The sequence below is a fragment of the Lagenorhynchus albirostris genome, chromosome 18 (assembly GCF_949774975.1).
Source record: "Lagenorhynchus albirostris chromosome 18, mLagAlb1.1, whole genome shotgun sequence".
NCBI classification, from domain to species: Eukaryota; Metazoa; Chordata; class Mammalia; order Artiodactyla; family Delphinidae; genus Lagenorhynchus; species Lagenorhynchus albirostris.
Window position 1 is genome coordinate 15,002,218 of NC_083112.1, and position 8,432 is coordinate 15,010,649.

The window sequence follows — 8,432 nt, forward strand, 5'->3', positions numbered from 1 at the left end:
AGGTACTCTAGGTGCCTCACATAAGTGAAATCACACAGTATTTGTCCTTTTGTGACTGCTTATCTCACTCAGCATAGTGTCCTCAAGGTTCATCCACGCTGTAGCATGGGTCAGAATTACCTTCCTTTTTAAGGCTGAGTAATATTCCATTGTGTGTTTATGCCACCTTTGGTTTATCCGTTCATCCATCAGTGGACACTTGGGTTGTTTCCACCTTTTTGGCTACTGTGAATAATGCTGCTGTGAACATAGGTGTCCAAAGATAAATGTCATATTTCATATGTATTTGTTCACTGCCTGTCTTTAGCACCAGTACAGCACCTGGTACATAATATATACTCAATGGACGTTTGTTGAATGACTAAAAGTGGCACAATCAGGGTATGTCTCCAGGTCTGTCCCAGCTGCAGGGCTCCTGCTCTTAACCACAACTCTGTGCTACTCCGCTCCCCAGCATAAGGATTGCTGATCAATGTGAAGGGGTCTATGAGCAGGACACACTAAGGCATGTTTTGCAGTCCCCATTAGAGCACCGTCCAAGGGAGAAGGCGTGTCCCTGCCCGAGGCCTAAGTCATTCCGCTTCTGGTGTCAGGAATTTACCAATTATAGAAAGGCCAGTCTGCTGATAAAGCGTGAATCAAATGTTTGATTCACAACCACAATATCCTGTCTTATACCCTTTACACCATGTAACACTATTGGAAATAACTTTGTTCATTCATTGTTTCCTTATTGATCATCTGCCCCCTTCCTTGCCATGTAGGCCCTAAGAGAGCAGACTCTTTGTCTTCAATGTAGAATGATCAAAAAAATAAATGAATAAAGGAATTCAGGCAACTGATTCTTTTAGTTCTGGTTCCATAATTCTCAAGAAACTTTCTCATGATAATTTTACTTCTCAGGTAGATAAGGCCCAGGGCAAGCTAAAAGTATGTGTGGGTTTTTCCTTCTCCAAGCAATTCCCCAATCTCGGGCAGACACAAACTGGTACCCTACAAATTCAATCCTGACACTATCTACCTAGTGATTGCAGAAGATCCCACAGGTTAAGGGCTCAGTCTCACCACACCCACCCTTCCTCTACCTCCCACCCCCACTTCAGAGGCCAACTGCAAGTCCATGCTGTCACCTGCACTTCTGACCAACCAGCTATAAATCAGGTTCCCCTGACCCCCCCTCTCTTGCTCAATAATTTGCTATAATAGCTAACAGAACTCAGGGAAACATTTACTTACGTTTACTGATTTATTATAAAAGAATACAACTCAGGAAGAGCCAGCTGGAAGAGATACTTAGGGCAAGGGGGGGAGTCATGGAGCTGCCATGCTCCCTCCAGACACACCACCCTCCCAGCACTTCTATGTGTTCACCAACCTGGAAGCTCATCACCTATCATTGTTCAAGAGTTTTTGTAGAGTGTTCATCTCCAGCCTTCCTCCCGCTGCCCTTCCTAGAGGCTGTGGATGGGGGCTGAAAGTTCCTACCCTCTAATCGCTTGGTCTTGCTGATAATCTGCCCCATCTCAGACTATCCAGGGGACACTTTAAGTCACCTCATTAGCATAAACTCAGATGTGCTGAAAAGGATCTTCTTATGAATAACAAAAGGCCGTCCTGTCACTCAAGAAATGCCGAGTTTTAGGAGCTCTGTACCAAGAACTGGGAGCAAAGCCCATGTATATTTCTTATTATACCACAACATTAGTTTTCTAAAGCTTGGTTAGTATGAGTCGGTCTCTGAAAATTAACATTAATCTCATTATGCAAAAAAAATAAAATAATAATAAGACAAGTGCCTCGACCAGAATAAATCATCAAGATCAACTTCACTTTAAGAGACTTCATGACCACCACAATAAACTGGAATAATGGGAGAGTGAAACCTTTTGATTTATATCAGTTTCTTGATGTCTTGTGATTTCTAATTTATTCCAACCAGAAGTACAAAATGAGAACTCACACAGGAAGAGGTGGTCTTCATAATTTTGTAGATCTCAGCATAAAAGAACTGAAGATCTTAGCAGGAAAAAGTGCCGTGATTGACTGGCGGTATCTGCCATGGCCTGGAAAAGAAGAGAGTGGCATTTATGCCACGCATCTGCCACCCCTCATCTAGACAGCCTTCAGTCTTCCAGTTTCCTTTGAATGTTCAGACACCCCTTTAGGGCCCCTAATTACAAAGCACCATGAATATTCAATCAAGGGAGTCATCCTTCTGGGGGGTTTCTACTTCCCCTTCCTACTTGCTTCCTAGATGGTTAATGTAGGAAAGTTACTTTTCATCCTTCAGCTCCTACCAAGTCTATTTCCTTGTTCACAGAGAGCCAGCCAGATTATCTCAGACCCTCCAGTAGAAAACTATAATCTATCAGCAATTATCTGTTTGCAAAACCCAGTGCATGCTGGTCCCACAGCACATTCAGAGTAAGAGCAAGAACATTCCATCTCAACTTTTCACTGGAGCTGCCCATGTGTGTTCCAACTCATCTCCTCACATTCTGCTTCTAAAATTAGGCCTCGGAACAAATGTCACTCCTGCCTCACATGGGTTTGTTTGTTTTCTTATCTCATAGGTCAAGGGGACATCCTCTGCTCCTGCTTCCTGACCCCCCTGTACTACCTGCAAAAAGAAAAAAAAAAAAAAAAACCCTCAAGCTTCTTCCTTATCAGAAGCTGAGTTTCCTCACTGCGGACCATGACCCTAATGGGACCAGGAGAAGACCAAAGTGTGCTGCAGCTTGACGAGCAGAAAGCTTTTCAGAAACTAATCACTAAATACAACTCAAGACCCAAAGCTCAACCCTCAACGGGCGATCCAATTTCACTTCTCATTCTTCTACTAATGGACCTTGAGTGCTATCTGAAATTTCTGGTGGGGGTGGGGGGGGTGCAGGGGGTGGGCGGGGGGGTGGCCATGTGTCTACTGATAACAAAGAATGATCTTGCTTTATCTGGAAAGGTTGTTTTCTCAAATCCAACATGCAGCTTCAGGAGGTCTGGGCTATGAGGGGGAAAGGCCAGACTATCCAGGGAGCCGGATATGCACTCAATGCAGTGACAGAAGCCGGGGCTGCATGGCCTGGTATCTGTATTCAATTCTCAGGGAACAATGAAAACATTTTTTCACAATGTTTTCTTTCACTTTGGTCTCTAAGGCTCAACAGTCAATTCTATGAAGGCTAAGGGCCATGACGTCTTTCTTAAGTTCTTGCTAAAATAAGCCCCCAGTAAATACTTATGCCTTGCTAGCCATGACACACCTGTAGGGTAGGCGTGCCACCCACTTTATAGACGGGGACTGGAGACAAATAAGGTTGTCTGAATGCTACTTAGAAGCCTGAGGAATGAATTAGCAAATTACTAAGTGTATATAGCAAAGGGATGATCTGAGTCCTAACCTCGAAGAAAACATTTGAAACGTGACTTGTAAACCAATAGAGGGTAATATCTCCTTTCCTTAGGGTACTAGGAACACTTCATTCAACCTGACCTTCTCAACGTCACATAATTCCTTCCCCCACCAGGTTACATCACGTTTAAGTCACATCATGACATGATCTCAATATCCAGTGGATTGCAAGAAAAAAAATGAATCACTTTCAAAGTGAAGAAAACACAATTTCTGGACATGGTATGAGTCAGAATCATCAAACGAAGGCACTAGTAAATATTCAAAAGGAGCTGATTTTATAAACTGTTAACTTTGAGTCAAGAACTGTGCGAGCACTTTATAAAAAACATCTCATTTAAACATGTTCGTTTCAACTTCCGACAGCAAAGATTTTTGCATATTATCAATCTCATAGAGTTTCAGATCTAGATATTTAGTGAGATGGTCTATAGATAGAAATGGGGAGATATACAATTAATTATTCCCTTCTTCCTTTTAGAAAATATAAAATTTAAGCTCTCAACTCTGTGCAAATGATTTTTAAATAAACACAAACATTTATGAAAAAGGAGAGACGATAAAATTCCTGTAACAGCTCTAAGTCTAATGGCACCTGAGTTGTTCAGAATAAAGTTTATGAACATTTAACACTAGGCAAATGTACAGTCAGGAATTATTTTAATATGATTCATTAGGTTGACGGTTCCTCTTAAGAGGAAATAATATTTACCTAAGGGTTATTTGAAGTGTGCCTCCATAGCTTGACCAGGCTGTGGGCAGATACCTGAGATCAGAGTCACGAAGGCCAAACACCAGTTGTTTACTGTTGTTGTGTTTCGTTGATGACACAAGACAGTAAGTGGCTCAGAGCACACCATGCCCTTGCCAAGTCAAAAAAACAACACTTCACTTGCGAGGAACTGGACTGTTCGGCATGCGTTTGAAAGTAAGTTTCTTAATGGAAACTCTATTCTGGTCAGTGAAGAAATACACTTTGATACCCCCCTGTTTTCTCATCAGCTTACCCCAGTGGAGAGACGCATTGACTCCATTCAGAGCGTGTATAATTAATATAAGGGACACCATGTATAAAGCACCTGCCATGTTCTAGACAATTAACTCACTTCGTTATCCACATTCTAACCCTGTGAAGTAGTGTTATTTCCCCCCATTTCAGAGATGAGGAAACAGAGGCTCAAAGAGGTTAAGGAACTGGGCCAGAATCACACAGACAGAAAGTTGCAGAACTGGAATCCTGAGCCATGTATTTTAGCTCCCAGGCCCACTGCAGGGGCAGGGCACAGCACCCATGGAGTCACATGCTGGCGTTTTAGAGACAGCACAGTTACAGAACAGAATATAGGAGGTCCAAGTCTGTAGCTGGAGGTCAAGTTACTCACAGGGAAAAGACAGGGGTCCGGGCCTCAACCAAGCCTTGCAGCCTGGCTGAGCTGCGTGGGGTTTGCTAGGCCAGAAAGAAGACTCCTCCTTTACGGCAGAGGGAGGTTCGTTCTATCAGCAGAATGAAAGGAGGGAGCGGAAGCTAGGGTGAAGTAACACTACAAATGTCTAGGCAGCTTTCAATCTGCTCCCCTACTGAGCGCTAGCAGCAGACGGACCACACCTCGAAGCCCACCAGGGCTGCCACTGCCCCAGCTAGCATCACGTGCGTGCCAATGCCACCCATCTCTACCACCGACAGCACCACCACCAGCAGCTCGTCTCCACTACCCTTTGGCTCCTTTTGTTCACTCATATTTTATGGCTTCTTTCCCACGCCTTCTTCCTCGGCTGTCTCCTATGAACTAACTGAAAGGCAGGAAGCCAGCACAGAAGAAAAGAAATTCTGTTTCTTGTGTAGCCTCCACTCAGTCCTCGGCAGGACTGCAGGACTAAACTATGATGCTTACTATATACCTACATTAGTGTATTTTCAAAAGCTCATTCAACAGACAAAACTGAGATCAAATCCTAAATCTGCCCTTAAACATGGGTATCGGACATGTTATTTAATGTCTCTAAGCTTCAGGCACCTTGTCTTTGAATAGGGATAAAATCTCTACATGTGGGACTTCCCTGGTGGCGCAGTGGTTAAGAATCTGCCTGCCAATGCAGGGGACATGGGTTCGACCCCCGGTCCGGGAAGATCCCACATGCTGCGGAGCAACTAAGCCCGTGCACCACAACTACTGAGCCTGCACTCTAGAGCCCACGAGCCACAACTACGGAAACCCGCGTGCTCTAGGGCCCGCGGGCCACAACTACTGAGCCCACATGCTGCAACAACTGAAGCCCACGCACCTATAGCCCATGCTCCACAACAAGAGAAGCCACCGCAATGAGGAGCCCACGCACTGCAACAAAGAGTAGCCCTCGCTCGCCACAACTAGAGAAAGCCCGCATGCAGCGACGAAGATTCAACACAGCCAAAAATAAATAAAATTTTTAAAAAAACTCTACATATTAGAATTATTGTGACAATAGGTGTGGGGGGAGGAGAAGTTGGCACAGTTCAAAGACAGCTGAATCTGCAACTGAAGGTGAGTGTGGGACACCCTGCCAGCCACTCTGAAGCCTAGGTCCTTCGCTGACTGCAGATACCTTGAATGTTGGGACCACTGGCAAGAAACAGCAAAGGAACCAAGAGAACTGGGACTTGGGGATGATGGGGCTGGACGTGTGAGGCCTTGGTAATTGTGTGTGGGGAAGAGAAGGTGAATTTTGGCAGGCCTAACATTCATTTGTGAAAGCATGAACGCTTTTAAATGCTGCTTGTTTCCATCACCAATATCATGAACAATATCACGCTAGGTGCATTAAACAGAAAGAAATTTAATCCAGGGAGTTGGGTGCTTACAAAGTCTTTGGAAGGGCTGACAGACAAGTTCTGGGATGAGCCTATAGCAGGGACCCCACAACAATGCAGATGGGGCCACCAGACCAGCTACCAGCCTGAGGTTCACCCTGAAGCTATGCGTTCCAGACCCGCTCCCATAGCTGTAAACCAGGGACAAGGAGGCCAGAGTCTGGAAGTCCCCACAGCTGCTCTGCTTCTGCAACTGCTTCTCAGTACCCAGGAGCCTGGAGAAAGCAAACTGCAGTGCTGCTGCAGGACAGCCTCCCCAGAAATGAAAGTGAGACGGCCTCCACCTCACGTCTGCCTTCCAAATCCAAACGTAGGCATGTATAATCAGCAAGACCTAATTCTCATTCAGAATCCCTGCTGCAAGGGAATCTGCCAAGCAACAGTTTTAGAGTCCCAACATCTCCAACTAGAAGCAGAGTGGAATGGAGGTTGAGCAAGCAATCCACAGCCCCCTGTGCTTCAGAGACTTCGGAACTCCACAGATTCTGACTCTGACTTTGCCAAATGTCTTCTTCCCGCCACCCTCTCCATCTACTCTTCAGCATCTAGAATCTAAGACCTTATATAATCGTCTTTTTTTTTTGTAGCTCTTACCATTTTGATAAAAACATCCTTCTTATCTCGTTTCAGTACATTTTAAAGCTCAAACAAATGGGTACTTATCTTTTGTCTTCTGTAATATGCGACTTTACCTATTTTTCTCGTATGTATGAATTTCAAGGTCTAACTCTGATAAATTTCAAGTTTAACTTAGGAACTTAATTTAGTAGGCAGTTTATATAAATGACACTAGAAATCTTACACACAGTAGCATTACTGACCTTCAGATGATGTAGGGGGAGGAAATGGGGCTGAAAAATTCCTTGTTTTATTATACGATTGCTACAAAGAAGAATTCTTTACTGTCAACAGGTTTATATACTTCTATTCACTTTGCCTTAAATGCATTTGTGTTTAGGTTTTGTTTTTGCTAACCCAAAAGCTTAGCATGAAAAATAAAAATGAACATTTGGCTTTCATTCACTTTAGTCAAAGACACAAGGCATTTTTACATTAACTGTTCTATGCTGCAGCCCTTTTTTTTCTTTAATTACAGCCTAGCCTAGCTTTATGTATGTTACCTATAATTTAGGAAATGTTCAAACTTATACAATAGTGGACATTTTTATTTCATTTTTATCCCTACAAGCACCAATGATCTGAAGCAAATCCCAGAAACTATTTTATCTTTTCAAAGGTGTAAATCCAAATTACCACAAACTTTAAAAATAACATTAACTCAACATAATTAAACACTAAGTCAGTGTTCACATTTACCTATCCTTTAAAATAATCTTTTTTTTATTAAGTCGAATTTTGAACATACACCAAAAAGGCAAAATAATACCTCCTCTATGAGCATTACCTAGCTCCAACAGCCATCAACCCACGGTCTGTCTGGCTCATCTCCACCCCAGGAGACGACTCCCCTTAACCTTATGCTTTTGAAGTAACTCCCAGGCCTCATATCATTTCTGTAAATATTTCAATATATACCTATAAAAGATAAAGAGTCTAACATAATCACAATACCAGTATCACATGTAACAAAATAATAATTCCTTAGACAGTGTTCAAATATCCTGATCTCGTGAATGTCATTAACGTTACTACAGTTTGTTAGAATTTGGACACTTTTTGAAAATAGGATCTAAAGAAAAGCCACATATTATAATTGATTTACATCCTTTAAATTGCCTTCGGGCATAGAGGTTCCTTTTCCAACCCTTATTTCTTTTCCTTGCAATACATTTGTTGAAGAAACTGGATTGTTTGTCCTGTGAAAGTTCCCATAATCTGGATTTTGGTGATTGTAGCCCCATGGTGCAGTTTAACATGTTTCCCTGTCATCTGTATTTCCTATAAATTGGTAGTTGGATCTAGAGGCTTAAGCACGTTCAAGTACTTTTTGTCAAGACTGTGTCATAGGGGTACTATGTTCTTCCATTGCAGGGGTGCACAATATCTGTTTGTAGTGTTGTGATATTAGTATCCATTCATGCTCAATGCCTAGATTCATCCATTAATTAATGGTTACGAAATGGTAATATTTCTTCTTCAATTATTAGTTGGATTACTTCTAGAGTGAGAAACTTCCCGTCTTCTTTTGACTATCTCATGGCACAGTTCATATTT